The sequence below is a fragment of the Gopherus evgoodei genome, chromosome 1 (genome assembly GCF_007399415.2).
Source record: "Gopherus evgoodei ecotype Sinaloan lineage chromosome 1, rGopEvg1_v1.p, whole genome shotgun sequence".
NCBI classification, from domain to species: Eukaryota; Metazoa; Chordata; order Testudines; family Testudinidae; genus Gopherus; species Gopherus evgoodei.
Genome location: NC_044322.1, coordinates 53,823,693 through 53,841,420, shown reverse-complemented (window position 1 = coordinate 53,841,420; position 17,728 = coordinate 53,823,693). Strand labels below are relative to the sequence as shown.

General features: G+C 44.9%; 1 long non-coding RNA gene across 1 annotated transcript; it reads right to left on the bottom strand.

The window, feature by feature from the left end:
- Positions 1-236: 236 nt before the first annotated feature.
- LOC115645914 lies at positions 237-17,521 on the bottom strand. The gene is made up of 3 exons (XR_003998865.1): positions 17,509-17,521; positions 1,329-1,334; positions 237-332 (listed from the first exon to the last, which is right to left on the bottom strand). It is a non-coding gene; the product is annotated as an uncharacterized LOC115645914 (long non-coding RNA).
- Positions 17,522-17,728: the final 207 nt, after the last annotated feature.

Here is a 17,728-nt window from a genome sequence, read left to right as displayed (position 1 = left end):
TGTTAGAAGTGGCAACGTATTTTGTATGAATAGTTACTTTAAAAAGTTCCTGCCATTACAGCTATGTAGATAGACTGTTAGTGTAGATCATCATCAGTGTTACTGACCACATAAGGAATAGTTACAGGTGTTTATATTTTATTAAAACCCCTATTCGCATTACAGTTTTTAAAAAAGTTAATACATTGACTTTTAATAGCAGACTATATTACTCTTCATTTTTTACTAGACTTTTGTATCTTTGTATGAAAAGGTGTCAGTAATGCGGCCCTTGGGTCAATGTACTAGTCGTCATGTGGCCCTCGTGGTGATTTGAGTTTGAGACCTCTGTGCTAGACTATGCAACAAAATGCAGTACCTCTCCAAACAATGTGGAAAGTGGGTGGAACTGTGAATGTAGGTGCCTAAAAGAAAGGTGTAAATTAATATTGTCTGGGTAGCTTTCATTCTATTACAGCAAGTGGAGACGTTTGAAACAGTTGACAAAAAACATCAAGCTCCTAGAACTGTGTGAACTGCAGCAGGAAAGCCTTAGATCGCTCATGTTAATTGGAAGATACACCCAAAGTGGGAGGTTCAGAATAAGAGAACCCTTGCAGGAGTCAGGACCCCACAGAAGCAAACTGACCCATAGAAATAGAGCATCTGTGACAGTTTGGAGTATGCTGAGGAACGGATTTGAGATAAAGATGACAGTCATAAGACATTTTTCCATCTCTGGGGAAAAATAAACAACAACAATAATAAAAAAAAAGTTGACAGAGGCCACATTTTGACCACATGGTCAAAATATATTGTGCCTTATTCTGTTCTTGATTTAATTTGCATAAATTAGAAGTCAACTCCTTACAAGCTAAAGGAGTTACATTGGCATAAAACCAGTGTAAGAGAGGTCAGACTCAGGCCCATTTTGTCTAAACTTTCAAGCAGCAGATGTATTGAATATTGCCTTGACATAGGGCTACAATCCTAAAGAAAAAACGGTTATTGTATTTGTTCTCCTTTTTATTACAGCTGCAAGAGTAAGTCATGCATGATTTTATAGGACACGCTAATATTTGTCAGCTACAGGACATCACGAACCCATACAGTAATAACTGGCTCAGCCTCAAAGTGATAAACATGTCAGGATAATGGCAATCATTCTTAAATATGAAAAGATGGCGCAATTTAAAATGTTATTGTTTTGCTGCATGTTAATAGTCCTATAATCAATCATCCACCATAAACTGTTATTACTTGTATGGTCATGATGATCCAGATTTTTATGGCCTGGCTTCAGTTTTTAAATTTGCAGGTTGCCAGTGCACATAAATTACAGACCCAACTTAAATCTAAATGCCCGATTGCACCCACAAATCAGATAAGTAGATGTCCACATCCCCTAAACTGCACCCAGAAATATTTGAGAGGACAAAATTATGCCTGCAGTTTGCAGGAGCAAAGATGGAAGCCATGTTTAAGGCCAGGCTGAAAATGTTGCTAATATATTTGTTGATATGAAATACCCAGGAGCTAAATGGAGGGAAAAAACTCACGTTTTTAAAATGCACCAGATTTACCTACAGTCTCTCCCAAACATCAGTCTAGAGGTCTTTTCATATATACACATTCTGTTACACACATATCGATATAGGTGACATAGTGTAGTGGTTAAGTGCACTGCCCTTTGATATGGAAGACTGGGGTTCAAATCCCAATTGGTACCCCTACCGCATCGCCTGCCTGCCTCAAATATGAGAGCAACACAAACTAAGAGAGCCATATTGGCTCGGATGTCGCCTTGGATTAACAAGGTCTGCACCAGATGTTGAGAAACCAGAACAATCTGATGATAAGTGGGCTACTGGAACAAACCATTCATGGATGAGACAAAAGAACCTGGAATTGATGGAATGCTACTATAACAGTGGACCTAAGGAGAAGGGATATATGAAATGTATGAGGGGGCTATGGATAGACAAAAGACCTACATCCACACTTGCTGAGAAACAGCTAGTTACCCACTGCTTCAACATAGTAAAGTGGAAGCTCCTCTCACAGCTTGAGATAGACCAACTCCACATTACATCCCAGACTCAAGAAGGCCTGGAAGAACAAGTGGATGTGCAGCCCACTCCTGAAGCTGAAACTTCACTGCCACCCCCTTCATTGCAGAGCACAGCAGCTGATATGAGGCATAAGATCATGGAGAAACTAGCTACAGTCAATCCTTAAGACCAATTACCAAGGCTCAGTGGAGAAGTACCGTCAGATAGTATGTTAGAAGATGCCAATAGGGCCCTCACGACAATCCCTACTACCACCATAACTCAAACCAATGAACTGGTATACGCTACAGCCTCTGTACGATCAAGAAGAACAATAGTATGTACCCACCCTGGAAAATGAGATTGGAGGATAAGACCAAGGCGACTTGGAGAGAAGTTAGTCAGCTGGTGGAACTACAGAAGGGTGGAGAGATTAATGATAAGACTCGGCTACTGAAAAAATACAAGGGCCTGACTCCATCTCAAGGCCTAGAGACTGCTAAAGAAAGGCTCACAGCACTGGCTACCAGGCTAAGGAGATACACTAGAGAAGCAGAGGCCAAAAAAGTAAATGCCCTGTTCCTCTAAAGAACCATCTAAGGTGTACTCTCAATTACAGTGCAACAACACAATAACAGCAGAGCCACCAGCAGCAGAAACTGAACAGTACTGGAAGAACATATGGGAGAAAGAAAAGACTCATAACACCAGTGCAAAGTGGCTGCAGGACCTGAGAACAGAGCACAGCAATCTCCCAGAACAGAAACCAGTTACCATCACAGTAGAAGACATCCAGCAGCAGGTCAAGAACATGAAGAGCTGGACCAGACATGATCCACACCTACTGGCTAAAGAAACTAACAGCAGTGCATGAACGCCTAGCAGCACAGATGAAACCAGCTGCTGGCAGCAAGCTCCCACCCAAACTGGCTAACACAAGGAAGGACAGTGCTGATCATGAAAGACCCCTGCAAGGGGAATAGAACCGGCCAATAACCTGCCTCCCCACAACATGGAAAATCCTATCAGGTATCATAGCCGCCAAGCTACAGGACCATATGGGCCAGTACATGAGCACAGCTCAGAAGGGCATTGGGAACAACACCAGAGACTCAAAACACCAGTTGCTCACAGATAGAGCAGTCACCCAAGACTCAAGGTCTAGACAGACCAATCTGAGCACAGCCTGGATTGACTACAGGAAAGCCTATGACTCAATGCCACACATGTGGATCTGTGAATGTCTGCTGCTATACAAAGTCAATAGGATACTAAGGATCTTCCTCAAGAACTCAATGGGACTATGGAAGACGACACTGGAAATCAACTCAAGGCAGCTTGCACAATTGGCCACCAAGTGCGGCATATACCAAGGTGATGCACTGTCTCCACTGCTGTTCTGCATAGGCTTAAACCCCCTCAGCCAGATAATTACAAGGACTGGATATGGGTATGGGTTTAGGAGTGGAACTACCATCAGCCACCTCCTCTACATGGATGACATCAAGCTGTTGTATGCTAAGAAAGAACGAGACATCGACTCGCTAACCCACCTGACGCTGATTTACAGTGAGGATATCAGGATGTAATTTGGACTGGAGAAGTGTGGCTGGATGGTAGGTGAAGAGAGGGAAGGTAGTCAAGACTGATGGGGTGGAACTACCAGCGGGCCACATAGCAGACATACAGACCAGCTACAAGTACCTTGGCGTCCCACAGTCACATGGAAACCACGATGAGGAGGCAAGGAAGACAGCAACATCCAAGTATCATCAAAGGATAAGACAGGTCCTGAAGAGCCAGCTCAGTGGGAAAAACAAGATCCACGCCATTAACAGATACACCCTGCTGTGGTTATCAGATACCCTGCCGGTATAGTGAGCTGGCCAAAGGAGGACATGGAGGCTGCCGATGTGAAGACCCGGAAGCTCCTCACAATGCATGGAGGTTTCCACCCCAAGTCCAACACCCAGAGACTGTATACCAGCCGGAAAGAAGGCGGGCGGGGCTTGGTGAGCGTCAAAGCCACTGTCCTGGATGAAACCCGAAGCATCCAGGAGTACATCAGTAAGATGGCCCCCAAAGATGAGCTGCTGAGAGAATGCCTGAGGCAGCAGCAGACATGGAAGGAAGACCCCAAGCAGAAGAAGTGCCATGGCAAGACAAGATCCTGCATGGGATGTACCATCGACAGATAGCTGAGGTGGCTGACATTGGGAAATCCTACCAGTGGCTGGAAAGGGCTGGACTAAAAGACAGCACTGAGGCACTGATCATAGCAGCACAGGAACAGACACTGAGCACCAGATCCATTGAAGCAGGGGTCTACCATATTAGAGAGGACCCAAGGTGCAGACTGTGCACAGAGGCCTCAGAGACAGTCCAACACATAGTGGCAGGATGTAAGATGCAGGCAGGAACAGCATACACTGAACGGCACAACCAAGTGGCTGGCATTGTGTACAGGAACATCTGCACAGCGTATGGGCTAGATCCTCCCAAGACCAGATGGGAGATTCCACAGAAGGTTGTGGAGAATAGCAGGGCTAAGATTCTGTGGGACTTCCAGATCCAGACGGACAAGCAGGTACTGGCCAATCAACCAGACATCGTGGTAATAGATAAGGACCAGAAGACAGCGATGGTGATAGATATAGCAGTGCCAAGTGACAGCAACATCAGGAAGAAGGAATATGAGAAGCTGGAGAAGTACCAGGGCCTGAAAGAGGAACTAGAGAGGATGTGGAAAGTGAAGGCCAAAGTGGTCGCAGTGGTGGTAGGAGCACTCGGGGCTGTGACTCCTAAACTGGGTGAGTGGCTCCAACAGATCCAGGAACAACATCAGAGCTCTCTGTCCAGAAGAGTGCAGTGCTAGGAACAGCTAAGATACTCCACAGAACCCTCAAACTCCCAGGCCTCTGGTAGAGGACCCGAGTTTGAGGAAGACACATACCACCCATAGGGGTGAGAGGGGGGTTTATATATAGATACAGTTCACTCCTGATTCTGCTTCTACCTGTGCTATTGTTATGGCAATGTCTCTTTTGGTGGATCCTCCTCCTCTCCCTCTTGCTGTGGGATCCCATAGGCCTCTATCTTTGGCCCCCTTCTCTTTGTGTTTACATTCTTTCTATGGGCAAGCTCATCTGCTCACAAGGCTTTGACTATTTTCTCTGTGCAGATTACTTGAAAAATCTACCTTTTGGCTCCTGACCAGACCACTCAATCTTTAAACCTGTCAATGAGTGTTGCATATTATACCATAAGTGAGAGATTAGAATGTTTTAAAGCATAAAACTTGTTTTTGTGGATATTGTAAACTATGAATCGAATGAAGCAGTTGTTTGATTGGTAACAGGTGTGGCGGAGCTCTGACCTTGCTCCCGTGGGTCCTGCGCTTCTAGGCAGTTTATGCTAGCCTCAGTGGCTCACTGTGACCCTCCACGTAGCCCTTCTCTCTCTAGGGCCAGGGTTACAGTCTACTGAGCCCTTTTCATCATAGGCCAGCAAGGAGGTTGGTGAGAGAACTCCTACAGTCTCTGTTTAGCCTCCTGTCCTGACACGGGCCTGACTTCTCCTCCCAGGAGATGTTCCTGTAGTGGTGGGTTGAGGGGAACCCAGGCCCGCCCTCTACTCCTGGTTCCGGCCCAGGGACCCTAATGGTAGCAGCTGTTGGCAGCCAACCTTTCAGTGCCAGAGTTGCTACATTTTCCAGGGCCACTTCCCCACAGATCTGTTGCTTCTCCCTTCTTCACCCTTACCTTAGGGCTCCCTTAATGATGGTTTGAGGGTGTCTTCAGTAACCAGCCTTTCAGCCGCACTTCCTCTCCTCTGGCTCTCCTCTGCCTGACTGGAGTGAAGTATCAGAGGGGTAGCCGTGTTAGTCTGGATCTGTAAAAGCAGCAAAGAATCCTGTGGCACCTTATAGACTAACAGACGTTTTGGAGCATGAGCTTTCGTGGGTGAATACCCACTTCCTCAGATGCATGTCATGTCATGCATCTGAGGAAGTGGGTATTCACCCATGAAAGCTCATGCTCCAAAACGTCTGTTAGTCTATAAGGTGCCACAGGATTCTTTGCTGCTTTGACTGGAGTGAGTCCTTTTTATAGTATCAGCAGGGCCTTAATTAGAGTCAGGTGGTCACATTAACTTAATGGCCTCACCTGACTCTTTGCAAGTTAATTAGAGTCAGGTGTTCTCATTAGCCTGGAGCAGCTCCTGCTCTGGTCAGTCAGGGAACAGAAAACTGTTAATCCAGTGGCCAGTATATCTGCCTTCTGCTATTCTGCTGTACCCAACTGGCCTGGGTCTATCACACAGGTTAACTGGGGTAGGAAGGGCCAGCTACAGTTAATGCAGCCCCCTTAACTAATTCAATACCTCCTACAGTTAATACAGCCTTTGCATACTATTCATGTCAACCCCCCACAGAATAAGTGTCAGTCACCTGTCCCCTCTCACAGTTAATACCACCTGCCACCGATTAATGCTTACAAGATTCTGCATCACAATAAATGCCTTCCCTTCCCTCACAGCTACTGCTGGTTACTCCCCACTAACTGTCTCCTCCCACCCTCCACCCAGTTATCAGTGCTGTCTGCTCCTGCCATAGGCCACGTGTTGCTAATGCTCTCTCCCTCCCCTCCCAGGAGCATACGGAAGCAAGGTCTGAAGCTGACAGTATATTTTTGGATAGGGGAGGAGACGAGGGAGAGAGTTGTGAGGCCAACATGTTTTTCACACGAGGCAGCAAAGACAGCCCCAGCAGCTCAGACCAGAATCCGCTCCCTTCCCCTTCTCCATGAATAATGTATCAGCCCAGATGCTTTCTCTGTCCCTTCACCTCTCCCCTCTCCTATCTGAAAATTACTGTTGGCTCCTCTGGACAGCTCACAAGCCTCTCTGCTCCCTGGAAGGGAAGACTGAAGAATAAGAGAGAGCAGCAGAGGCCTGGAGCTGCAGGAGGAGCACCTCCTCCTCCTCACCACCAACCGGTCAGCAGCCTCTGTCCTGCAGATACTGCTGGTGTGAACAGTGCAGTGGGACAGGAGGACTGAACTAGCTGCAGACTGGAACTTGCTGCATGATGCATTACGCTTGAGAGCTCACCGTCCTGCCAATTTGACACTCTTCTGTTTCTCTGACTTGCACTCTGTTTGGTCTCCCCATCTTCCTCCCCACTGTGGCCCACCTTAAATTCATTGTTCCACTTGATTTGGGGATTAGTCCTGCTTTGAGCAGGAGGTTGGACTAGATGATCTCCTGAGGTCCCTTCTAACCCTAATAATCTAAGATTCTATGAATTTTTTTGCACTCCTGCATTTTTCTGATAGTGATTGGTGTTGACAATGCCACCATCCTCCCCTTTGCTCAAGTATGGAACCTGAGGGCTGGTTTTTGACTCCGTCCTCTCCTTTGCCCCATATGTCCATGTCAGATCCTAATGTTGCCTCTAAGATTTGAAAGATCCATCTTTCTTCTTTACATCTCTACAATTAAAACGCTCACTCAGGCCATCCTCATCACTTGCCCTGATTATTGAGACTTGCTCTTCTCTGGCCTCCTTCACATCCACATCACATTCCTTTCATTCTGTACAAAGCACTGCTGCTACGACCATCTTTCTTGCCCATTACTCACAGACGTTCAATTCACCCACCACTAGGTTTTCTCTAAGGGTCTGTTCCTGTGGGGTACTAAATTCATTATTTTAAGTACAAGTAATGGACATCCTTGGCTTCCATTTAATTCAATGAAATTTGAGGGCAATTGGCACTTATGTAAGCCCTAGGCAGTCACGAATGGTAGGATTCTATTATTTATGCATTATATTCATGGCTAGAAATCTACTTGCCCCTGAGTCTGTCTGTCTGTCTCCCATACCTAGCAGCTGAGGTAAGGGGGAAAGATGCTCCAGTGCTTAGGACATTAGCATGGGACTTGGGAAACTGAGGTTTAATTCCCTGCTTCGCCACAGACCTCTTGTGTGACGTTGGGCAAGTCGCTTAGTCTCCTTGCGCGTCAGTTCCCCATCTATAAAATGGGGATAATAGCAGTTCCCTACCTCACAGGGGTGTTGCGAGGATAAATTCATTAAAGCCTGTGAGGTGGTCAGCTACTATGGTAAAGAGGGCTATAGATAGTTATGAAGAAGTTGAGCAAGGGTAACTAACTGTTTTAATTACTCATTATTTCCCCCGTGTGATTACGACAATATTTTAAACCAGTCATGCAAAATTGTCATGGAAATATGCTAGCCAAGGCACAAATCTACTTGCTTGCCCTTTGCCATGATCATGAAAATGCTACTGATCTCAGCTTTAAAAAAAATACCCCATGGGAGTAGGATTTTGCAAGGCTGTTTTAAACTTTCTTTCATGTCCAGCTATATGTACGTGACTCAGCTACTAAAGAGGCATCTAAATAGAGAGGCTTCTTTTGTGCTTTATATTCACAAAATTCCAGTCCCAAACAGCAAAGAAACACTCCAGAGCTTTTCTACATGTTCTTTCTTTGATCTGAAGAACGTTAACAATAAAACATGTTTGTGTGAATCAGAAATGGGATTTATTTCAGAGTCACAATGGGTTTGATTTGTTTCAGAAACCCTCCTAATGGTTCAATATGATACTAGGATATATCATTGAATCATAATGGCATATAAGAGTTCTACATTTTCCCCCTTACTCATTCTTTCATAAATGTATAGTGGGAATACATTTCCTGTGGCATTTCTACCTTTAGGAAAATCATAGACCTAACACTATAAGATAGTATGGGAGAGAGTTTTAAATCTACTATGTCTAATAAGAATGTATGTTGTCATTTAGAGCTCTCCAAGGGGTATTTCGGTCCATTACCTGAATGGTAGATAACTTGAAAAACTGCATACAATTTCAGCACAAAAGTACTACAGAATCTCAGATGTCACTTTGCTGATGTAGTGTTAACATTGTTAGTTTCTGCCCTCCCTCCTCCCCTCATATATCTTTCTGTTCTGGGTTTGTACAACACCTAGCAGAATGGGGAACTGACTCCAAGTTCTACTAAAGTATTTGTGGAGTCCTTTGGATGCAGAACTTTCAGTGAATGGATGGTCACTTTTTATTGCTTTGGTATTTTATAGTTTGTATTTGTGTTGTGTTAGGTCACCATGGTCACATGGCATTGTTTCTGCTCTGACTGGGTGAATGAAGTTCTAAACAAGAAAAAAAAATGACAAAATGACAACTAGCAAATGATGACTAGATTACAAAGCCAGAAGGGACCATTGTGATCATCTAGTCTGACCTGTTTAATGTATGTCATAGCCAGAAGTGCTGGAACTAAGGATGCTGGGGGAATGCTGCTGCACCTCCTGGCTTGAAGTGGTTTCCGTCCTATGTAGGGTTTACAGTTTGGTTTAATGGCTCTCACCCCCCCAGTATACAAATTGTTCCAGGACTCCTTCCTCAAAGTAATTCCTACAGGATATCTTTTAGAAAAAAACCCTCAATACTGATTTTAAAATGGTGAATAATGGAGCATCCACCACAATGCTTGGCAAATTGTTCTGGTGCTTAATTTCTCTCACCATTAAAAATTTATGCCTTAATTCCGTCTAAATTTGTCTAACTTCAACTTCCAGTAGTGGACTGTGTTATACCTTTCTCTACTAGATTGAACATTATTATATGTAATTATATAACATCATTGAATATCTGTTCCCAATGTAGATACTTATAGACTGCAACCAAGTCACCCCTTTACCTTCTCTTTAAGGTAACTAGATTGAGCATTTAGAGTCTATCACTATAAGGCAGGTTTTCCAATCCTTTAATCATTCCTGTGGCTCTTTTCTGGACCGTCTCCAATTTATGAACATACTTGAATTGTGGGCACCAGAACTGGACACAGTATTCCAGCAGCCATAGCACCAGTGCCAAATGTATAGCTTAAGTAACCTCTCTACTCCCAGTTGAGATTCCACTGCTTATGAATCCCAGGATCGCATTAGCTCTCTTGGCCACAGCATCGCACTGGGAGATCACGTTCAGCTGATTATCGACCACAACCCTCAAATCTTTTTCAGAGTCACTGCTTCCCATGATAGAGTCCCCCCATCCTGTATGAAAGGCCTACATTCTTTGTTCCTAGATATACACATTTACATTTACCCATATTAAAACATATTGTTTGCTTGCAAAGTTGTGCCTAGTTTACCAAGCAATCCAGACAGCTCTCAATCACTGACCTGTCCTCTTCATTATTTAGCACTCCTCCAATTTTTGGGTCATCTGTAAATTTTATCATTGATGTTTTTATGTTTTCTTCTAGGTCATTGATAAAAATGTTAAATAGCTTAGGTCCAAGAACCAATCTCTGTGGGACCTCACTGAAAACACCTGTTTGACAGCGATTCCCCAGTCTCAGTTACATTTTGAGACTATCCATTAGGCAGTTTTAAATCCATTTAATATGTGCCACGTTAATTTTATATTGTTCTAGTTTTTTAATCAAAATGTCCTATGGTACCAAATCAAGCACCTCATAAAAGTCTAAGTATTGTGACAAAGTTCCACCTCTACCTTGGTGGGTCCAGCGCTTATTGGCAGATTTGCTCACCTCAGTGATCTTCCCCACAGTCTGGGTCGACTCCTCCTGTGTCTGATCAGGAGTTGGGAGGGAACCCAGGCCCACCCTCTACTCCAGGTTCCAGCCCAGGGCCTTGTGGATTGCAGCTGTCTATAGTACCTCCTGTAACAGCTGCATGACAGCTACACCTCCCTGGGCTACTTCCCCATGGCCTCCTCCAAACTCCTTCTTTATCTTCACCACAGGACCTTCCTCCTGGTGTCTGATAACGCTTGTACTCCTTAGTCCTCCAGCAGCACACCCTCTCACTCTCAGCTCCTTGTGCCTCTTGCTCCCAGCTCCTCACACACATTTCCTCTCCTCTGGCTCCTCTCTCCCTGACTGGAGTGAGCTCCTTTTTAAACCCAGGTGCCTTGGTTAGCCTGCCTTGATTGGCTGCAGGTGTTCTAATCAGCCTGTCTGCCTGAATTGGTTCTAGCAGGTTCCTGATTCTCTAGTGCAGCCCCTGCTCTGGTCACTCAGGGAACAGAAAACTACTCAGCCAGTGACCAGCATATTTGCCCTCTACCAGACTCCTGTACCCCACTGACCTGGGTCTGTCACAGTATATTATGTCAACACTACCACCTTTATCAATCAAAGCTGTAATCTTATAAAAAAAAGATATCCTGTTAGCTTGACAAGATGTATTTTCCATGTTGACTTGCATTAATTAATTAATAGCAAATACAATTGTTCATATGCAAAAATTAGTGTTTACAAAACACTTATGTGGACAAAACCAGTTCATGTGAATGTTGGTGAATAGCAAATAGGGCATGAGCATGATGAAAAAGACCCTGCTGAAAAAGATTTTTTAAGCACATGCTTAAATATGCTTCTTGAATAGGGGTGCTTTTCTTAATCAGAGACCTTGTTCCTAGAAATTATTATACAGCATGGCAGTGTTATCAGTGAGGCTACATTTTAGTCACAGGTATTTTTAGTAAAAGTCATGGACAGGTCATGAGCAGTAAACAAAAATTCATTCCCATGACCTGACTATGGTTTATACTATATACCCCTGACTAAATCTTGAGGGGGGGAACCCTGGGTGGTGTTGTGGGTGCTTGGGGCATCCAGGAAGTGCCTCGGGTGGTCTGGGAGAGCAGCTCCAAACCCCTGCTGGTGTACAGGGGCAGGCAGCGACGCATTGTCTGGGACCCCTGCTGGTGTGGGGTGGGGTGGGGGTTGGTGGGGCTGGCAGGCTCCCTACCTGGCTCCACGCGCTGCCTTAGCCCTGAGTGCTGGCTCCGCAGCTCCCATTGGCTGGGAACAGCGGCAGAAGGGAGTTGCAGGAGTGGTGCCTGTGGGCAGAGACAGGACATGGAGCTGTCTGCTAGGAACTGAGGGATGGGGAGGTTGCCACTTCAGGGAGCACCCCAAGGTAAGCACTTCCCAGAGCCCTCGTGTCCTCCTGCGCCCCAACCCCCTGCCCTGAGCTCCCTCACATACCCAAACTCCTGCTGCTGCTGGGGGAGGAGAGGCACAGTGGCCCGAGACTGCCCCAGCAGTGGCCGATGCAGCTGGCCCAGAGGCTTCCTGAGCTGCAGAAGTCATCGATGTCTTGGAAAGTTACAGAATCCGTGACTTCTGTGACCTCTGTGACAAACTCGCAGCCTTAGTTATCAGCAATTATTAAGAAATGGCATTAGAATTTTGGACACAGATTGAAAATTTCATAAGGCTCACAGTGATGTCACATACATTTCAATGTTACCTAGTAAAAGCAAATTTGATTGTTTCTCTTATTTTCTTTGTAAATTTCATTACATAACAGAAGTAGGATATTCCACAGTGCAATTGAGGAGATCAGTGCTATTCTCAAGTAACATCAGGTAGCCTTTGGCCTTGTGCCTTTTGAAACATCCATACACACGAATGACCTGATTATTCTCTCGCTTATACCAGCCTAAATCAGAAGCAATTGTGGTGCAATAAAGTGAATTAAACAAGCATAAATCAGGTGAGGGGGTGTATGTCGGAAGTGGATTGGTGGTGGGAGGAGCTGAGCTCCATTATGCTTGATTCTCTGTTGGCATAATCTCTGCTACCTGACTCCAGCTGCAGAAGTCAGAGTAGGCCCCCTGCTGCTCCAACTTCTGCTGGGGCCAGGTGACTGAGAATCAAAGAGTTGGATCTTGTGACTGCTACTGTATGGGCTCTGAGAGGCAAATTAATAATTTAGTCTGATATAAAGAACAATAGGATGAAATTTATCGACAAAGTAGATGCTCAATTAGTTGATGGCAAGGCTGAGATCTACAGGAGAGTCTCCCAGTGGAAAACGTGGAGGAAGCCCTATTGTATATCATTTAGAGCTGCATTAAACAAATCCCTGGAGAAATGGCTGCAGGGAAAAATCTTGGACTTGCTAATGGAGAAGGACTACGTGGTCTAACAGGCCTTTTCCATCTCAGACATCTCTGATGTTATTGGTGAGACAGAGGCAGTTATCCTATTCAATCTCTTTAAAGAACCCAATAACTGTGCCTGCAGAAACTGTTGTATTGATTTCCCCCCATTCTTGCTAGTCCATAGCAAGGATTTATAATGCTGTTGGAATATGGTTTGTATTCCAACTGTGCTGCGCAAATCAGGATCTCCAGCTATGTCTATAACGGAAGGCCAACCACAGTGTTTGAAAACTGTTAAAAAAAAAAGTTACAAGTGTTAGTATGGATAGACAGCAGGGGTTTGAGTCTCCTTAACACACAGAAGCAATTGGGTCTTCCCACAAAATGCCAAATGGAGCATATAGAGGGGTCCAACTGCTTACTGTGAGGCTACTCTTCTCCTTTCCCTGAGAAGAAAAGGAGATTTTCAGCCCAGCTTCTCCTCTCCAAATCCCACATGACGGAGAAGTCAGACCTGATGGTCCCTTTGTCCTCCCTGGTCTTTCCAGGAGATACTAGGGTTGCCAACTTTCTAATTGCACAAAACTGAACACCCTTGCCCTGCCCCTTCTCTGAGGTCCTGTCCTGGCTCACTCAATCCCTCCTTCTGTCACTCAGTCTCTCCTACCCTCATTCACTTTCACTGGGCTGGGACAGGGAGTTTGGGTGAGGGTGAGGGTTCCCACTGGGGATGAGGGTTCCAGTATGGGGCCAGGGATGAGGGGTTCAGGGTGTGGGGAGGGGGATCTGGCCTGGGACAGGAGGTTGGAGTGGGGGAGGAGGGTGAGGGTGAGGGCGCCGGTTGGGGGTGCAGGCTCTAGAGTGGGGCTGGGGACGAGGGGTTTGGGGTGCAGGAGGGGGCTCTGGGCTGGGGGCCAAGGGGTACAGAATGCAGGATGCGGCTCAGGGCTGGGGCATTAAGTTGGGATGCAGGAGGGGTGAGGGCTCCAGCTGGGGGTCCTGGCTCTGGGGTGGGGCCAGGGATGAGGGATTTGGGATGCAGGAGGAAGCTCTGGGCTGGGGCTGAGGGGTTTGGCGTATGGGAGCAGGCTCAGAGCTGCGTCAGGGAGTTGGGGTGCAGGAGGGGTGCACGGTGTGGGCTTCAGGAGGGAGTTTGAGTGCAGGAGGGTGCTCAGGGCTGTGGCAGGGAGTTGGGCTTTGGGAGGGAGTTAGGGTGTGGGAGGGGGTTCCAACCTGGGGCGGGGGTTGGGACATAAGAGGGGGTTCAGGATGAGCGCTCCAGCCAGGCAACTCTTACCTCAGGTGGCTCCCGGAAGTGGCCGGCATGTCCGGCTCCTAGCTGGAGGGGTCAGGGGGCTCTGTGTGCTACCCACACCTGAAGGCACTTCCCCTGCAGCTCCCATTGGCTGCGGTTCCCAGCCAATGGGAGCTGTGGAGCCGGCATTTGGGGTGGGGGCAGGGCGTGGAGCTCCTGGCCACATCTGCACCTAGGAGTTGGACATGCTGGTCACTTTCAGGAGCTGCATGGAGCCAGGGTAGGCAGGGAGCCTGCCTTGGTCCTGCTGTGCTGCTGACTGGACTTTTAACGGCCTGGTCAGCGATGTTGACCAGAGCCTTCAGGGTACCTTTGCAGCCTGGTGTTCAGGTCGAAAACTGGATGCCTGGCAACCCTAGGATAGTTCTCCTGGAGAAGTCCCGCAGGTGCCAGCAGCCCAGATCCAGTGTGCTCCTGAGCAGTGCACTGTGAGCTGGGTTCCGCCTGCACATGCAGGCTCCCAGGCAGATCTTTACATGGGTTTTCAACACAGGTATTCCCAGTGTTGCCAATCCTAAGCATTGATAAATCATGAGTCAGGTCCCCCAAAATCATGAAATTGACTTAAAATCATGAGATTGTTTAAAATAATATGTATTGTGGGGCAATTTGTTTTCCTTCTGCCTTTTGAAACTTTAGGGTTCACTTGGATCACATTTTTAAGCATTTCTTCACAACCATCAGGACTGGAAATGTACTAAAAACAAACCAACCAACCCCATGAGATTCCCTGTAAATAAGATGGCTCCTGGGTCTGGGGCTTTAAGAAAAACACCAAATATTGAAAGATTTATGATAAGATCATGAGAGTTGGCAATACTGTGACCCGTCATTCCTTTTACTGACATTTGTGTGGCAGATTGTACAAATTCTGCAGCACGTATTTGATTAATTAAAGTGAGAAAAAGCCTAGCAGTCTGGAAGAGGTATTTCTGAATAGTTTTCTGAATAACAATCCTTTTTTGAGGTGATTTGGGTAGAGTGACTTGGAAGTGTGATTGGACTAATTTATGCTTTCTTAATCCATACTCCCTGACCACTGTCCAACCTGTAATGGCCTCAGGAATACTTGCAAATCTTCATCACTAGTATTTTCCATTCCTCCTCTTCCCTTCTACAAATGCAAGAAATGGAGCCTATTCTTTTCATTTAACCCCCAAGGGGGCAGAAACTTTATAAAACTTTCTGCCATTTTTTCCAAACTTGTCAAGATGTTGTTTTGACTAAAATTAGTCCAGTTTATAGCTATTTCCATGGTGCTCATTTTTAACCATTACGGGCAAATTTTTGTTCTCAGTCCACATTTACACAATTGCTATCTCCATTGACTTTAGTGAAGATAATCTGGGTTAAACAGGTGCATATGAAAACAAATACAGCCAATAGTGCCACCTATTTGTTCTTAATTTCTTGTTTTACTAGTTTAGCAACAATCACATGCACTGTTCTATCTATTTAGTGAGTGGTGATTTCTGGCTTAGAAACCCAGTCATTCTCAGAAGCAGAAGTGGTTACAGCAACAGCAAACTTCTCTAATTATATTGGGTCACATAAGTCATGCAGTGTGATAGGGAAGTGAAAGTGCATAGAGGCAGAGAAGCCACAGAAATTATGTGACATATCATAGTGATGAGACAGTATTGTTGGCTTGTGCTGTAGTGAAGGAGAAACTCTGAACAGAGAAATTGTGCTCACCATCATCTTTCCGGTGTCAGAGCCTATTTCCCAGAAAACCTATTTTTCTTAGATAAAATAGAATAGTAAAACAGTGGTTGAATGAAAAGGATGTATTTTTGGTATTACCAGTGCTTGTTGATGATGTAGTAATCAATACTACAGAAAGAACACTGCCCAGCAAAGAATGCAGATGTTGTCATGCCTATAAGTGAGATGGCTAAAAAGTTGGCAGCTACTGCTAGGGTGACCAGACAGCAACTGGGAAAAATCGGGACAGGGGGTGGGGTATAATAGGCACCTATATAAGACAAAGCCCCAAATATCAGCACTGTCCCTATAAAATTGGGACATCTGGTCACTCTAGCTTCTGCCTTCAAATTCCCAAACTATATTTTTTACAATAAAATCAATTAAATTATTGCAGTAAGGGGGTACTTTAATTACCCAGACCTCTGTTGGAAAAATAATATGACACAACCCACAACATTTCCAATAAGCTCTTGGAATGTATTGGGGGCAACTTTTTTGTTTCAGAAAGCTGAGGATGTAACCACAGGCAATCATTTTAGACTTGATTTTGACTGACAGGGAGGAATTGATTGGAAATCTGAAGATGGAAAGCAAATTTGGTGAAAGTGATCAGGACATGATAGATTTCATTTTTCTAAGGAAAGGAAGGAATGATAGCAGTAAAATAATCTGGATGATAGCTTATGTGACGCCAGTATTTAAAAAAGGCTCCAGAGATGATCCTTACCATTAGAGGCCAGAAAGCCCGAATTCAGTACCAGGCAAATTTGTTGAAACTATGGTAAAGAACACAATTATCAAACACATAAATGAACAAAATAGGTTGGGGAAGAGTCAACACAGCATTTGTAAAGGGAAATCATGCCTCACCAATCTATTAGAATTCTCTGAGGGGATCAACAAACATGTGGCCAAGGGTGATCCTGTGGATATAACATACTTCTGCTTTCAGAAAGCCTTTGATAAGGTCTGTCACCAAAGGCTCTTAAGCAAATAAACTGTCATGGGATTAAAGAGACAGTCCTCTCATGGATCTGTAACTCATTAAAATTTATTCCTAACCTTTGTTTCCTGTCTTTTAACCAGTTACTGAGAGAGATAAATAGTGTCCTACAGAGATCTGTAGTGGGACCAGTGCTGTTCAGTATATTTATAAATGATCTGAAAAAAGGGATAATCAGTGAGGTGGCAAAATTTGCAGGTCGTACAAAATTACTCAAAGTGGTTAAGTTCGAATCACATCACACTGCGAAGAGTTACAAAGGGATGTCACAAAACTGAGTGACTGGGCAACAAAAAGGCAGATGAAATTCAATGTTGATAAATACAAAGTAATGCACATTGGAAAACATAATCCCAACTATACATACAAAATGGGCTCTAAATTAGTTTTTAGCACTCAAGAAAAAATTCTTGGAGTTCTCTGAAAATATCTGCTCACTTGTGCAGCAGCAGTCAAAAAAGCTAATAGAATATCAGGAACCATTAGGAAAGAGGCAGACAATAAAACAGAAAATATCATAATGCCACTGTATAAGACCATGGTACATCCACACCTTGAATATTGCATGAAATTCTGGTTGTGCTATCTCAAAAAAGATTTGGAAAAGGTACAGAGAAGGGCAACAAAAATGATTAAGGGTATGGAACAGCTTCCATATGAAGAAAGATTAAAAGATTGGAACTTTTCAGCTTGAAAAAGA